The following is a 16,473-nucleotide window of genomic DNA, read 5'->3' as shown; positions in this document are numbered from 1 at the left end:
TCCCTACCCTATCAATCCATTCACATTCCACACAAATCAAATGAGTCTCTTCGTCTCCGAGTTGCTTCTTCTCTCCGCCGCACCAGCTTCTTCTGCCGCTGTCGTTGCCGTTCACGTCACACCAGCTTCTTCCGCCACTGTCACCGCCGCTCGCGTCGCAGGATCTCTCTCTGTCATCCCTTTCATCGCACGGGCTCCCTCCATCGCCGCTCTCGTCACGTCTGTAGCGATTCGTAAAACTCATCTCAACTCGGTGGAAACTCAGTGGTTATTGTTGAATGGCAAAGCTTGAAGCGAAGCTCGGAATGATAGTTGACTCCGTTGGTAACTTCTTCTCCGACAAAGACCAGCTTCTCCACTAATTGAATCAAATTGAATCAAACACTTTATATATAGGGTTGCATAGATCTTCAATCTTTTGATCTATTCGCACTCCACGAACTAAGTTAGCCCTAACTCCATCTCTTGTTTCTCTCGCTAATTTTTCATTCCAAACGCGTTATTGTGTAGTGTCTTGCTCTGGTCTCAAAATTCAGTTTGAAACAGTGCCGATTAGTGGTTAACTGCACAGGAGGCTCTGGAACTTCTGATCGAGCTTGCCGGTACGGAGCCGAGGTTCCTCTGATGGCAACAGGTGGATGTTGTTGGAGCCATGCTTCAGATTGCTGAGGCAGAGTCGCTGGAGGAAGGCACGCGGCATTTGGTGATCGAGTTTGTGATTACTCTGACCGAGGCGAGGGAGAGGGCACCTGGGATGATGAGGAAGCTGTCTCAGTTTATCAGCAGGATGTTTGCCATTCTGATGAAGATGCTATTGGATATTGAGGATGATCCTGCTTGGCCCAGTGCTAAGACAGAGGACGAAGATGTCGGCGAAACAAGTAACTACAGTGTTGGACAAGAGTGTTTGGATAGACTTTCGATATCACTGGGTGGGAATACTATTATCCCGATTGCGTCTGAACAGTTGCCTGCTTATTTAGCTGCTCCTGAGTGGCAAAAACGCCATGCTGCATTGATTGCACTTGCTCAAATTGCTGAGGGTTGCTCAAAGGTAGTGAACATAAAACTTTAACTTTCGAATTGCTGTTAACTTTTCATGTTAGGTAGTATAATATCTTGTAATTTGTATATGATTGTTTGTTGATTGTGAAGTTACTTATCCATGTAGGAAGTATCCTCTTTTTTTCACTCCGTGTTTGTGGTTTTTATTTTGTGTTTCCTTCCTATTGCTGTTGCAGGTCATGATAAAGAATTTGGATCAAGTTGTGGCTATGGTATTAAACTCCTTCAATGATCAACACCCTCGTGTGAGGTGGGCAGCTATCAATGCAATCGGTTAACTGTCTACTGATTTGGGTCCAGATTTGCAAATTCAATACCATCAAGGAGTGTTGCTAGCACTAGCGGTTGCCATGGATGATTTTCCAAATCCTCGTGTGTAGGTCAGTGTAGTTTTTATTGTCACTGAACATGGATAATCTCACAATGATTAGTGGAAATTTAAAATAAAAATGATGTCATTTCCTTATGAGCTTTGGGTATAGTCTTGATTGTTGCTATGCAACTTTATAACTAATGCAGGTCTCATTTACAATATTAGTTTCTTACATTCTCAATATAGCATAAACTCATAAAAGAGTGACATTGTATTATATGTTGTAGTAAATTCATTGTCCTGTTAGATTCATATATCTTGATGGCAATTGGTTTTATTCTATTCCTTTGGTAATAATCAACATGCTATGCAAAAGTGCAGTTTGTAGATCTACCTTAAAAAAAGTAAAAATAAAAAATAAACAACAACAACAAAGCCTTATTATTCCACTATGTGGGATCGGCTACATAAGCCATTGAGCCCTACTATAAACATTTGTTTAATACGATATAGGCACTGGATCTACCTTATTTTTTAATTAGATAAGCTTCTAGTATAAACTTTTCTGTAATATGATCTATACAGGCACATGCTGCTTCAGCAGTACTCAACTTCAATGAGAACTGCACACCTGATATTTTAACACCCTACTTGGATGGAATTGTTAGCAAGTTGCTTGTAATTCTTCAGGTATGTTTATAGAATATTATTCCCAAGGGTAATATTATTGTTTTAATACATATATATTCTTTCATCATACCACTTATTTTTGGATTTTCCTTTCCTGTGTTTTTAGAATGGTAAGCAAATGCTACAAAAGGGCGTCTTAACTGCTTTAGCATCAGTGGCTGATTCATCTCAGGTATTTTATATGATTTGCAAATGTCAATATCTATAATCTTATTAGTTCCTTTTCTTAATATCTATAATTTTAGTGACTATTTTTATTCTTTGTTTTCAATACTTAAGAAATTTGCTTGCATTTCATGATGTATGCACTGTGCTCACAACACACATAGATCTTGATGCACATGCACATACGTATTTGCAGTCATTTTAAATGCTCATTACAGTTTCATTTGACTGGTGAGTCAGATGCATTGATAATTTTACTTAGGCAAGATAAATCCAACTAAGTTTTGTTTATTCATTATACTATTATAGTATGGAGACCATCACTCTTGGGGACAAAAGAATTGGTATCAAAACTAGTGTTCTGGAAGAAAAGGCCACAACTTGTAACATGCTTTGCTGTTATGCTGATGAGTTAAAGGAAGGATTCTTTCCATGGATTGATCAGGTTAGACTGGGAACACTATAAAAGTTAATAACACCTTTAATATTGCACTTTGTTTATAGAAACATCTTTTTCTGAGTATTAAATTGTATGTGGGACAGGTTGCAGAAACTTTAGTTCCACTTCTTAAATTTTACTTCCATGAGGAGGTTAGAAAAGCAGCCGTTTCATGTATAAGAATGATTGTTCCATTGCATCTTTTTTTGTTAACAATTTTCCTCTGCTCATTAAGTTGCTTTATGCCATTATCCCAACTATTTTTAATGGTTATGATTTCCTATATCATTTTAGCAATTCCGGAGCTATTAAGTTCTTCAAAGTTGGCTATTGAGAAAGGGCAATCTCAAGGTCGGGATGCATCCTATTTGAAGTTTTTGAGTGACAGTATCATCCCAGCTCTGGTAGACGCTTTACATAAGGTATTCCGTATACAAGTTTATCTATTCTTAGATGCATCTATATGGAATTCATTAGATTTTTACAGCATGAGTAAGTTGTTATTATGATCTGAATCCTTAGGGGGTTTGGTGCACGAAATTGTGATAACTACAACTTCGCACAACTAACCAGCAAGTGCACTGGGTCGTCCAAGTAATAAACCTTACGCGAGTAAGGGTCGATCCTACGGAGATTGTTGCTATGAAGCAAGCTATGGTCACCTTGTAAATCTCAGTCAGGCAGACTCAAATGGGTATAGATGATGAATAAAACATAAAGATAAAGATAAAGATACTTATGTATATCATTGGTGAGAGCTTCAGATAAGCGTATGAAGATGCCTTCCCTTCCGTCTCTCTGCTTTCCTACTGTCTTCATCCAATCCTTCTTACTCCTTTCCATGGCAAGCTTGTGTAGGGTTTCACCGTTGTCAGTGGCTACCTCCCATCCTCTCAGTGAAAACGTCGCCTATGCTCTGTCACAGCATGGGTAATCAGATGTCGGTTCTCGGTCAGGCCGGAATAGAATCCATTGATTCTTTTGCGTCGGTCACTAACGCCCCGCCTGCTAGGAGTTTGAAGCACGTCACAGTCATTCAATCATTGAATCCTACTCAGAATACCATAGATAAGGTTTAGACCTTCCGGATTCTCTTGAATGCCGCCATCAGTTCTAGCTTATACCACGAAGATTCCGGTTAAAGAACCCAAGAGATATTCACCCAATCTAAGGTAGAACGGAGGTGGTTGTCAGTCACACGTTCATAGGTGAGAATGATGATGAGTGTCACGGATCATCACATTCATCAAGTTGAAGAACAAGTGATATCTTGGACAAAGAACAAGCGGAATTGAATAGAAGAACAGTAGTAATTGCATTAATACTCGAGGTACAGCAGAGCTCCACACCTTAATCTATGGTGTGTAGAAACTCCACCGTTGAAAATACATAAGAACAAATGTGATCATTGGCTTCGGCCCCAGAGAGGGAACCAGAAGAACCAAGATCTGATCTAAGAACTAGATGTCCAAAGATGAAAAATACAATAGCAAAAGGTCCTACTTATAGAGAACTAGTAGCCTAGGGTGTACAGAGATGAGTAAATGACATAAAAATCCACTTCCGGGCCCACTTGGAATGCAGGGAGGTCAGAATCCAACAGCATCTGCAGTCCTTTTCAGTCTCTGAATCAGATTTTTGCTCAGGTCCCTCAATTTCAGCCAGAAAATACCTGAAATCACAGAAAAACACACAAACTCATAGTAAAGTCCAGAAAAGTGAATTTTAACTAAAAACTAATAAAAATATACTAAGAACTCAACTAAAACTACCAAAAACATACTAAAAACAATGCCAAAAATGGTACAAATTATCCGCTCATCACAACACCAAACTTAAATTGTTGCTTGTCCCCAAGCAACTGAAAATCAAATAAGATAAAAAGAAGAGAATATACTATAGACTCCAAATTATCAATGAAACTAAGCTCCAAATTAGATGAGCGGGACTAGTAGCTTTTTGCCTCCGAACAGTTTTGGCATCTCACTTTATCCTTTGAAATTCAGAATGATTGGCTTCTTTAGGAACTCAGAATCCAGATAGTGTTATTGATTCTCCTAGTTAAGTATGATGATTCTTGAACACAGCTACTTATTGAGTCTTGGCTGTGGCCCAAAGCACTCTGTCTTCCAGTATTACCACCGGATACATACATGCCACAGACACATAATTGGGTGAACCTTTTCAGATTGTGACTCAGCTTTGCTAAAGTCCCCAATTAGAGGTGCCCAGGGTTCTTAAGCACACTCTTTTTGCCTTGGATCACAACTTTATTTCTTTCTTTTTCTTTCTTTTTCTTTTCGCTTTTTTTTTGGTATTCACTGCTTTTTCTTGCTTCAAGAATCATTTTTATGATTTTTCAGATCCTCAATAACATGTCTCCTTTTTCATCATTCTTTCAAGAGCCAACAATTTTAACATTCATGAACAACAAATTCAAAAGACATATGCACTGTTCAAGCATACATTCAGAAAATAAAAAGTATTGTCACCACATCAAACTAATTAAGCTAGTTTTAAAGATGAATTTGAAATCCTGTACTTCTTGTTCTTTTGTGATTAAAAACAGTTTTCATTTAAGAAAGGTGATGGATTCATATAACTTTAAGGCATAGACACTAAGACACTAATGATCATAAGACACAAACACTGACAAACATAAGCATAAAAATTCGAAAAACAAGAAAATAAAGAACAAGGAGATTAAAGAACGGGTCCACCTCAGTGATGGCGGCTTGTTCTTCCTCTTGAAGGTCTTATGGAATGCTTGAGCTCCTTAATGTCTCTTCCTTGTCTTTGTTGCTCCTCTCTCATGATTCTTTGATCTTCTCTAATTTCATGGAGGAGGATGGAATGTTCTTAGTGCTCCACCCTTAGTTGTCCCATGTTGGAACTTAATTCTCCTAGGGAGGTGTTCAGTTGCTCCCAATAGTCTTGTGGAGGGAAGTGCATCCCTTGAGATGAATCTCTCCATCTCCTATGACTCGGAGGTGAAAGCTTTTGCCTTCCCTTTCCTTTTTCTAGAGGTTTCTCCGGCCTTGGATGCCATAAATGGTTATGGAAAAACAAAAAGCAATGCTTTTACCACACCAAACTTAAAAGGTTTGCTCGTCCTCGAGCAAAAGAAGGAAGAATAGAGGAGAAGAAAAAGAAAATGGAGGAGATGGAGGAGGTTGTGTGGTTCGGCCAAAAGGGGGAAGAAGTAGTGTTTAGGGTGTGAGTGGTGAAGAGAAAGATGGGTTTTTGAGGAAGAGGTGTTGAGGTGATTGGTGAATGGGTGAAGAAGAGAGAGAGTGTGGTGGGGTTGGTGGGGATCCTGTGGGGTCCACAGATCCTGTGGTGTCAAGGAAAAGTCATCCCTGCACCAAATGGCATTCAAAATCACGTTTTGAGCCAATTCTGGCGTTAAACGCCGGGCTGGTGCCCATTTCTGGCGTTTAACGCCAGGTTCTTGCCCTTTTCTGGCGTTTAACGCCAGTCTGGTGCCCCTTTCTGGCGTTAAACGCCCAGAATGGTGCCAGACTGGGCGTTAAACGCCCAACTGCTAACCTTACTGGCGTTTAAACGCCAGCAACATCTTCCTCCAGGGTGTGCTGTTTTTCTTCCTGTTTTTCATTCTGTTTTTGCTTTTTCAATTGATTTTGTGACTTCTTATGATCATCAACCTACAAAATAAAATAAAATAACAAAAGAAAATAGATAAAATATAATATTGGGCTGCCTCCCAACAAGCGCTTCTTTAATGTCAGTAGCTTGACAGATGGCTCTCATGGAGCCTCACATTTTCTCAGAGCAATGTTGGAACCTCCCAACACCAAACTTAGAGTTTGAATGTGGGGGTTCAACACCAAACTTAGAGTTTGGTTGTGGCCTCCCAACACCAAACTTAGAGTTTGACTGTGGGGGCTCTGCTTGACTCTGATTTGAGAGAAGCTCTTCATGCTTCCTCTCCATGGTGACAGAGGGATATCCTTGAGCCTTAAACACAAAGGATTCTTCATTCACTTGAATGAACAGTTCACCTCTATCAACATCAATCACAGCCTTTGCTGTGGCTAGGAAGGGTCTGCCAAGGATGATGTTTTCATCCATGCACTTCCCAGTCTCTAGAACTATGAAATCAGTAGGGATGTAATGGCCTTCAATCTTCACCAAAACATCCTCTACAAGTCCATAAGCTTGTTTTCTTGAATTGTCTGCCATCTCTAGTGAGATTCTTGCAGCTTGCACCTCATAGATCCCTAGCTTCTCCATTACAGAGAGAGGCATGAGGTTTACACTTGACCCTAAGTCACACAGAGCCTTCTTGAAGGTCATGGTGCCTATGGTACAAGGTATGGAAAACTTCCCAGGATCTTGTCTCTTTTGAGGTAATTTCTGCCTAGACAAGTCATCCAATTCTTTGGTGAGCAAAGGAGGTTCATTCTCCCAAGTCTCATTTCCAAATAACTTGTCATTTAGCTTCATGATTGCTCCAAGGTATTTAGCAACTTGCTCTTCAGTGACATACTCATCCTCTTCAGAGGAAGAATACTCATCAGAGCTCATGAATGGCAGAAGTAAGTCCAATGGAATCTCTATGGTTTCATTTTGAGCCTCAGATTCCCATGGTTCCTCATTAGGGAACTCATTGGAGGTCAGTGCATGCCCATTGAGGTCTTCCTCAGTGGCGTTCACTTCCTCTCCTTCCTCTCCAAATTCGGCCATGTTGATGGCCTTGCACTCTCCTTTTGGATTTTCTTCTGTATTGCTTGGAAGAGTACTTGGAGGGAGTTCAGTAATTTTCTTGCTTAGCTGTCCCACTTGTGCCTCCAAATTCCTAATGGAAGATCCTGTTTCAGTCATGAAACTTTGAGTGGTTTTGATTAGATCAGAGACCATGGTTACTAAGTCAGAGGGGTTCTGCTTAGAATTCTCTGTCTGTTGCTGAAAAGATAATGGAAAAGGCTTGCCATTGCTAAACCTGTTTCTTCCACCATTATTGTTGAAACCTTGTTGAGGTCTCTCTTGATTCTTTCATGAGAAATTTGGGTGATTTCTCCATGAAGAATTATAGGTGTTTCCATAGGGTTCTCCTAGGTAATTCACCTCTTCCATTGAAGGGTTCTCAAGATCATAAGCTTCTTCTTCAGATGAAGCATCCTTAGTACTGCTTGGTGCATTTTGCATTCCAGACAGACTTTGAGAAATCAAATTGACTTGTTGAGTCAATATCTTATTCTGAGCCAATATGGCATTCAGAGTGTCAATCTCAAGAACTCCTTTCTTCTGATTAGTCCCATTGTTCACAGGATTCCTTTCAGAAGTGTACATGAATTGGTTATTTGCAACCATTTCAATTAGCTCTTGAGCCTCTGTAGGCGTCTTCTTCAGATGAAGAGATCCTCCAGCAGAGCTATCCAAAGCCATCTTGGATAGTTCAGAGAGACCATCATAGAAAATACCTATGATGCTCCATTCAGAAAGCATGTCAGAAGGACATTTTCTGATCAATTGTTTGTATCTTTCCCAAGCTTCATAGAGGGATTCTCCATCCTTCTGTCTGAAGGTTTGGACTTCCACTCTAAGCTTACTCAATTTTTGAGGTGGAAAGAACTTTGCCAAGAAGGCATTGACTAGCTTTTCCCATGAGTCCAGGCTTTCTTTAGGTTGTGAGTCCAACCATGTCCTAGCTCTGTCTCTTACAACAAAAGGGAATAGCATAAGTCTGTAGACCTCAGGGTCAACCCCATTAGTCTTAACAGTGTCACAGATTTGCAAGAATTCAGCTAAGAACTGATGAGGATCTTCCAATGGAAGTCCATGGAACTTGCAATTCTGTTGCATTAGAGAAACTGATTGAGGCTTAAGCTCAAAGTTGTTTGCTCCAATGGCAGGGATAGAGATGCTTCTCCCATAGAAGTCGGGAGTAGGTGCAATAAAGTCACCCAGCACCTTCCTTGTATTGTTGTTGTTTTCGGCTGCCATGGGTTCTTCTTCTTTGAAGAATTCTGTTAGGTCCTCTACAGAGAGTTGTTCCTTAGCTTCTCTTAGCTTTCGCTTCAAGGTCCTTTCAGGTTCAGGGTCAGCTTCAACAAGAATGCCTTTGTCTTTGTTCCTGCTCATATGAAAAAGAAGAGAACAAGAAAATGTGGAATCCTCTATGTCACAGTATAGAGATTCCTTGAGGTGTCAGAGGAAAAGAAAAATAGAAAGAAGAAGGAGAAGAATTCGAACTTAATTAGATGGAGTTCGAATTGTGCATTGAGAAGGAGTGGTACTCCATAAACAGAAGGATGTGAGAAGAGAGGAAGAAATTTTTTTCGAAAATTAATTAAAAAGATTTTAAAAACATTTTGAAAAATTGATTGATAATTTTCGAAAATTAAAAGTGGGAAAGAAATCAAGTGATTTTTTGAAAAAGATTTTTGAAATTAGAATTTTAAAAAGACATGATTGAAAATTATTTTGAAAAAGATGTGATTAAAAAGATTTGATTGAAAAGTTATGGTTTTAAAAAGATATGATTGAAAAGATATGATTTGAAAACAATTTTAAAAAGATTTGATTTTAAAAATTAATGACTTGCCTAACAAGAAAAGATATGATTCAAACATTAAACCTTTCTCAACAGAAAAGGCAACATACTTGAATTGTTCAATCAAATCATTAATTGTTAGCAAGTATCTTTGAAAAAGGAAAGAAATTAATTTTGAAAAAGGTTTGATTGAAAAGATTTGATTTGAAAAAGATTTGATTTTGAAAAACTTTGAAAACTTGAAAAAAAATTGATTTGAAAACAAAATCTTCCCTCTTGTGCCATCCTGGCGTTAAATGCCCAGAATGGTGCACATTCTGGCGTTTAACGCCCAATGCACTACCTTTTTGGGCGTTAAACGCCCAACCAGGCACCCTGGCTGGCGTTTAAACGCCAGTCTGTCCTTCTTCACTGAGCGTTTTGAACGCCCAGCTTTTTCTGTGTAATTCCTCTGCTGTATGTTCTGAATCTTCAATCCTCTGTATTATTGACTTGAAAAGACACAAATTAAAAATATTTTTGGATTTTTAATAATAAGAAATAACCAAAATGCAACTAAAATCAAATAACAATGCATGCAAGACACCAAACTTAGCAGTTTGTATACTACTGACACTTAACAACATGAGAATGCATATGAAAAACAACAAAACACTCAAGTCAAGAGAATTTAAAGATCAGAGTAAGGAAATCATCAAGAACAACTTGAAGATTAATGAAGACACATGCATGAATTCGAAAAATGCAAGAAGAACAGAAACATGCAATTGACACTAAAACTTAAGATGAGACTCTAGACTCAAGAAATATTTTTGGTTTTTTTGATTTTGTAATTTTTTTTGTGCTTTTTCGAAAATTAAGTGGAAAAAGAAAATAAAGGTATCAAAATTCTTAATGAGAATTCCAGGAATCATGCAATGTTAGTCTAAAGCTTTAGTCTAAAGAAATTAGACATGGCCGGCCAAGCTTCAGCAGGACATTGCATTCAAGAGCTAAATTGATGAGAATCAATCAGCTTTGGTGATGATAAGAACATCACCTTGAAACACTAGAATTCATTCTTAAGAACTCTGAAGAAAAATACCTAATCTAAGCAACAAGATGAACCGTCAGTTGTCCATACACAAACAATCCCCGACAACGGCGCCAAAAACATGGTGCAAGAAATTGTGATCACTACAACTTCGCACAACTAACCAGCAAGTGCACTGGGTCGTCCAAGTAATAAACCTTACGCGAGTAAGGGTCGATCCCACAGAGATTGTTGTTATGAAGCAAGCTATGGTCACCTTGTAAATCTCAGTCAGGCAGACTCAAATGGGTATAGATGATGAATAAAACATAAAGATAAAGATAGAGATACTTATGTATATCATTGGTGAGAGCTTCAGATAAGCGTATGAAGATGCCTTCCCTTCCGTCTCTCTGCTTTCCTACTGTCTTCATCCAATCCTTCTTACTCCTTTCCATGGCAAGCTTGTGTAGGGTTTTACCGTTGTCAGTGGCTACCTCCCATCCTCTCAGTGAAAACGTCGCCTATGCTCTGTCACAGCATGGGTAATAAGCTATCGGTTCTCGGTCAGGCCGGAATAGAATCCATTGATTCTTTTGCGTCTGTCACTAACGCCCCGCCTGCTAGGAGTTTGAAGCACGTCACAGTCATTCAATCATTGAATCCTACTCAGAATACCACAGACAAGGTTTAGACCTTCCAGATTCTCTTGAATGCCGCCATCAGTTCTAGCTTATACCACGAAGATTCCGGTTAAAGAACCCAAGAGATATTCACCCAATCTAAGGTAGAACGGAGGTGGTTGTCAGTCACACGTTCATAGGTGAGAATGATGATGAGTGTCACGGATCATCACATTCATCAAGTTGAAGAACAAGTGATATCTTGGACAAAGAACAAGCGGAATTGAATAGAAGAACAATAGTAATTGCATTAATACTCGAGGTACAGCAGAGCTCCACACCTTAATCTATGGTGTGTAGAAACTCCACCGTTGAAAATACATAAGAACAAATGTGATCATTGGCTTCGGCCCCAGAGAGGGAACCAGAAGAACCAAGATCTGATCTAAGAACTAGATGTCCAAAGATGAAAAATACAATAGCAAAAGGTCCTACTTATAGAGAACTAGTAGCCTAGGGTGTACAGAGATGAGTAAATGACATAAAAATCCACTTCCGGGCCCACTTGGAGTGCAGGGAGGTCAGAATCCAACAGCATCTGCAGTCCTTTTCAGTCTCTGAATCAGATTTTTGCTCAGGTCCCTCAATTTCAGCCAGAAAATACCTGAAATCACAGAAAAACACACAAACTCATAGTAAAGTCCAGAAAAGTGAATTTTAACTAAAAACTAATAAAAATATACTAAGAACTCAACTAAAACTACCAAAAACATACTAAAAACAATGCCAAAAATGGTACAAATTATCCGCTCATCAGGGTTGTTGATCAGTCTCGCAATATGAAACTTTTGTATGGTGCTCTCAAAAATTCACTTCTCTCTTACACACTCTCTAAATTTGCATATTTTTTCACTATGCAGGAACTGAACTAGCTGAACGAATGTGTTATGGGAATATCTATAAATTTGGTCACATTCTTGGTTGGAACTTTGAATCTTCCATCAGCTAAATCTGCTACAATATTTACCAATTTTATGGGAACTCTCAACCTTCTTGGCCTCCTTGGTGACTTCTTAGCTGATGCTGGCTGATGCGGCGGAAATTGGTGAATTAAAAATTATTAAAATATATACGTTCCAAGTATAGTTCTTAACTCACCAGAAGTCCACTTGTCAATTTAGAAAGGTGTCACAGAAATTTAAATTTTAAATACTGGGAGTATGAATCCCAGGTTGTCTCCCAACGAGTTGCAGAAAAGTGTGCTATTTTATTAATCATATGTTTTCAAAAAGGTTTGAGTTGAGTAAATAGGAAATAAAATTGGAGAATTTAAATAATATAAATAAAAGCCTTGACTGGGAGTTGATTAGTTGGAAGTCCCGCTATTGTTGGATTACTCTCTAGATTAATTGATAATTAAAGGTTATCCTATTTAGTTATCTCTTACTAGGTAAGGGAAAGTCAAACAAATTAGAATGCTATGTCCGTTCACAAGTTGCAATCCACTTAATAAAAAGGATTGGTATTAGTGAATAGAGGACAAGCCAACAATAAACCCAATTATAATCTTTCCTTTAAGCTTTCCAACTCAAGGGTTCCTTTCAATCAACTCCCCATCAAGTTAGGGAACTACTCGCTCATTGTGAATGTAAAATTCATAACATATGAAAAGGAATTAAAGAAAGACATTGTAAATAAAAATCAAAATAATCAAATAAAAATAAAAGTAATCCTTGTATTAAATAAATCCTAATAATATTCCAATGGTAAAATTAACAAAGCAAAGGACATGGAAGAGCAAAGCCAAGTAAAGAAAACGAACTAGAATGACGAAGTCTTGATGAGGTAATAACTCTTCTCAGTATCCCAATGCAAAAAGTGGTAGAAAGATCAAATCCTAAAAACTATCAATGTGTAGAGAGAAAAACCTAGAGGAGGAGTAAAAACTAGATCTAAAACTAAAACTGTGTAGAATGAATGTTGTCTTTAGTTTCTGCATGTTCTCTGGCTCTAGTCTGCTGTTCTGGCCCGAGAACTGGGTCAAAATAGGGCCCAAAATCACCCCTAGCAGAATCTGTAGATTATGCAGATCGCGCACGTCACGCGATCGCGTCATCTATGCGGACGCGTCATTCGCGTTTTTTCCTGCCACGCGTTCGCGTCGTCCACACCTCCGTGTCACTCGTGCTTTTCCATTCTGCGCGGTCGCGTGAGCCATGCGGCCGCGCCACTGCGATTTCTCCTCTTTCGCGCGAACGCGTGAGCCATGCGGCCGTGTCACTTCTCGCTGGTTATTTCCTCGATTTCTTGTGTTCCTTCCATTTTTGCTAGCTTCCTTTCCAATCTCCAACTCATCCATGCCCTATAGAGCCTGAAACACTTAACACACAGATCACGGCATCGAATGGGATAAAGGAGAACTAAAACACATAATTAAAAAGTCTCTAGGAAGCAGTTTTTAATCATGTAATAATTTCAGGAAGGAGATATAAATGCATGCTAAATTAATGAATAAGTGGGTAAGGATCATGATAAAACCACACAATTAAACACAATATAAACCATAAAATAGTGGTTTATCAACCTCCCCACACTTAAACATTAGCATGTCCTCATGCTTAATTGAAGGAGATAAGATAAATAAGTATGAACATGTAGAAACTCATGCAATGCAATGCAATCTATATATATGAATGCAACTATATGATTCTTGCCCACTTGATCAAAGTAAATAAGCTCTTCAAAACAATTACAAATCAAATTCCACTAATTCTATCATTATACAGTAAGACAGATAAAAGTGCAAGAAGATAGCTCATGAAAGCAGGGAACATGGAAATTCAAGCATAGAACCCTCACTGATGATGTATGTACGCTCTAATCTCTCTAGTGTATAGGGTAATCACTCTATCCTTCTCTAATTATGCTCTCTAACTTTTGTTTTTCTCCTAACCAATCAACAACAGTTAATATGCCAATGCAAACATCATGAGGTCTTTTTAAGGTTGTAATGGGGCCAAGGTAAGGATAGGGATATATATATGGTTAAATGAGCTTATAAATTGAATCTTTAATTAACCCAGCTTTAACCCAACCTATATATTTTATATAACTTTAGAATTTATACCTAGCTACCCAGAATTCCCTTTTACATTCCATACTCATGTATCAATTTTATCATATGTGCATTGATCTTTGAATTTTTAATTCTGCTTTGGGGTGATTTTGTCCCCTTATTTATTTATGGATATTTTTTTTATAGACATAAAAATAAACATAGCTTATGAATGCACATAGATTTTTAATTCTTATAGTTTCACATAAGTAGGTATCCAAATTTCCATTGTATTATCATGACACATTCCCTTAATAACTTTTGTTCCCACAAATTCCCACACTTAACTAGCATACACAATTCTATCTTAAGCTAACCAAAGATTCAATTTGGGATATACAATTGTTTTTCCGCTTAAGGTTAGTAATGTGGTAAAATATAGAACAAATGGGATTTAAAGGCTCAAAGTGGTTAACAAAGGTAATTAAAAAGGGTAGGCTTAATTTGGATAAGTGAGTTTAAACAAATAATGGCCTCAATCACATGCAAGCATATAAACATAATAAATATTGGACATATAGGATGAAACAAAATATATATTACAATCATAGAGAAGTAAACACACAAGAATAAAATAATTATAGTTAAATAATGTAACCATGCATAAAGGCTCAAATTTTTACAGGTTGTGTGTTTATTAGCTCAAAAATCATGTTCCAAATACAACTTCAAGCAATTTCAACATAGGAGTTTTGATTAAAATTAGTGAAATTATGTTCCAAAGATAGCTTTTCAAAAGAAACTTATTGTCTTTTCAATCAAGTAGAACATGCATGCAACTAACCTATTACTATGCAATTTATTCTATTCTATAAAAGAAAGAAAATCTAACTAAAATATCCTAATTTATTGGTGCTAGGGAAGAGAAATTACCTCCAGAAGTCAGGTACTGACCGACCTTCCCACACTTAAGGCTTTGCACCGTCCTCGGTGCCATCTGTCAGGAACAAGGGTTGGCTAGTGGCAGTGTCTCCACAGTCGGGGCCGTCATGGCTCCCTGTGCTGGTGAAGGAAGTGGAGTCCGGGGTGTCTGAGTCTTTGCAATCTCCTATAAGAAGCTCCCTGAGGTGTTTGAATCGGCGTTGATTGCGGCACTCTCGGAGCTTTGCTTTCTTTTCATGTTGGTCCAACCGCTTTAGTATCTGATGCAGCAGTTGACTAGTAGATGGTGGAGGAGGTGTGGCATCCTCTATGGACTGGCTGGTAGTAGCAAGTTGTGGCCTGAGATATCTCCCGTTAGGGACATACTGATCATCCCGTGGAAGAATGGCTTTGGTGTCTCCAGCTCTATAGGATACTCCAGCTGCTGAGATAAGATCAGATACCAATGCGGGAAAAGGTAGGTTGCCCGCGATCTGCACATGTTCCATAGCATTCTGGATATGTCGCAGTAAATTGAGAGGCTGGTCTGTGAGGATGCACCATAGTAGAACGGCCATGTCTGCGGTGAAGGAGGACTTATGAGTACTCGGGAAGATGTAATGGGACATAATTTGTGCCCATACGTGAGTCTCTAAGGTAAGTGCGGAAGCCGAGATTCCCTTAGGACGGGAACGATGGTATCTGAAGATCCATTTACTGCCAGGGCGAGCAATAACTCTGAGAATAGCGTTCCAGTCAAAAGTGTATGCCTATCGCTTGGTTGCGGCTTTCTGAAAAGCGTCCAACCCTTCTGGAGCAGGTGGGAGATCTAAGGCTTGCTAGATGGCCTCTTCTGTAATGGGGATTTGCTTCTGGCGTAAATAGACAGACTACAGAGTCGGCAGGTGGAAGTTGGAGTAGAACTCAACAACCCAAGAAAGATTAACCTGTCGTGGCTGTCTCTATAAAAATCCCCAATGTCTTTGTGCAATTTGTGGCTCAACAAATTCAGCGATACGAGGCGGAAGGATAAGAAGGTGTTCATTGTTGTAATTTCGAGCTGCCAGAATAGGAAACATTTGCTCACAGTAGCGATTTGGGAATCGTGCAGTGTCCTTGGCTGGGAAGGCTCTCTCTTTTTCATCAACCTTGATAATCCTTTTAATTCTTTTTGTTGAGGGCTTAACTGCAGTTGAAGAAGGCTCTACCACTAATGCTCTCTTCGTACCTTTCCTTGCTGTGGGTTTAGGGGTAGCTTTCTCTTTGCCTTTCTTGGTGGCCATTCTGAAAAAGGGAAGAGAAAGTAAATTAAATCCAAAGAATTAAAGCAAGAAAGGAGATGGAGTGAGTAATAAACAGTGCACGGTAAAGATGAATGAAATAAACACATGGTCATGACAACATGTGAAAAGATCATTAAAGGAAATAGGATAGGTGCATAAAAGGGTATTGATATTGGTGGACGAAATTGTGATCACTTGTTCTTTATACTTATATGGATTTATACTCTTAGGGCACTGTTTATTTTCACAACTCCGTTCAACTAACCAGCAAGTGTACTGGGTCGTCCAAGTAATAAACCTTACGTGAGTAAGGGTCGAATCCACAGAGATTGTTGGTATGAAGCAAGCTATGGTCACCTTGCAGATCTCAGTTAGGGAGATTAAAGGGTA

At 38.8% G+C, this 16,473-nt stretch overlaps 1 non-coding gene and 1 pseudogene across 1 annotated transcript; both read left to right on the top strand.

The window, feature by feature from the left end:
• The first annotated feature begins 40 nt into the window (after window positions 1–40).
• LOC112794836 (uncharacterized) overlaps window positions 41–16,473 on the top strand; it is a 93,559-nt pseudogene continuing 77,126 nt past the window's right edge.
• Window positions 8,136–8,243, top strand: LOC112799197 (small nucleolar RNA R71). Its single transcript, XR_003200773.1, has one exon. It is a non-coding gene; the product is annotated as a small nucleolar RNA R71 (small nucleolar RNA).

Source organism: Arachis hypogaea, chromosome 4 (assembly GCF_003086295.3).
Source record: "Arachis hypogaea cultivar Tifrunner chromosome 4, arahy.Tifrunner.gnm2.J5K5, whole genome shotgun sequence".
NCBI lineage: Eukaryota > Viridiplantae > Streptophyta > Magnoliopsida > Fabales > Fabaceae > Arachis > Arachis hypogaea.
Note: the sequence above shows the minus strand (reverse complement) of the source record. Positions and strands in the feature narration are given on the sequence as shown.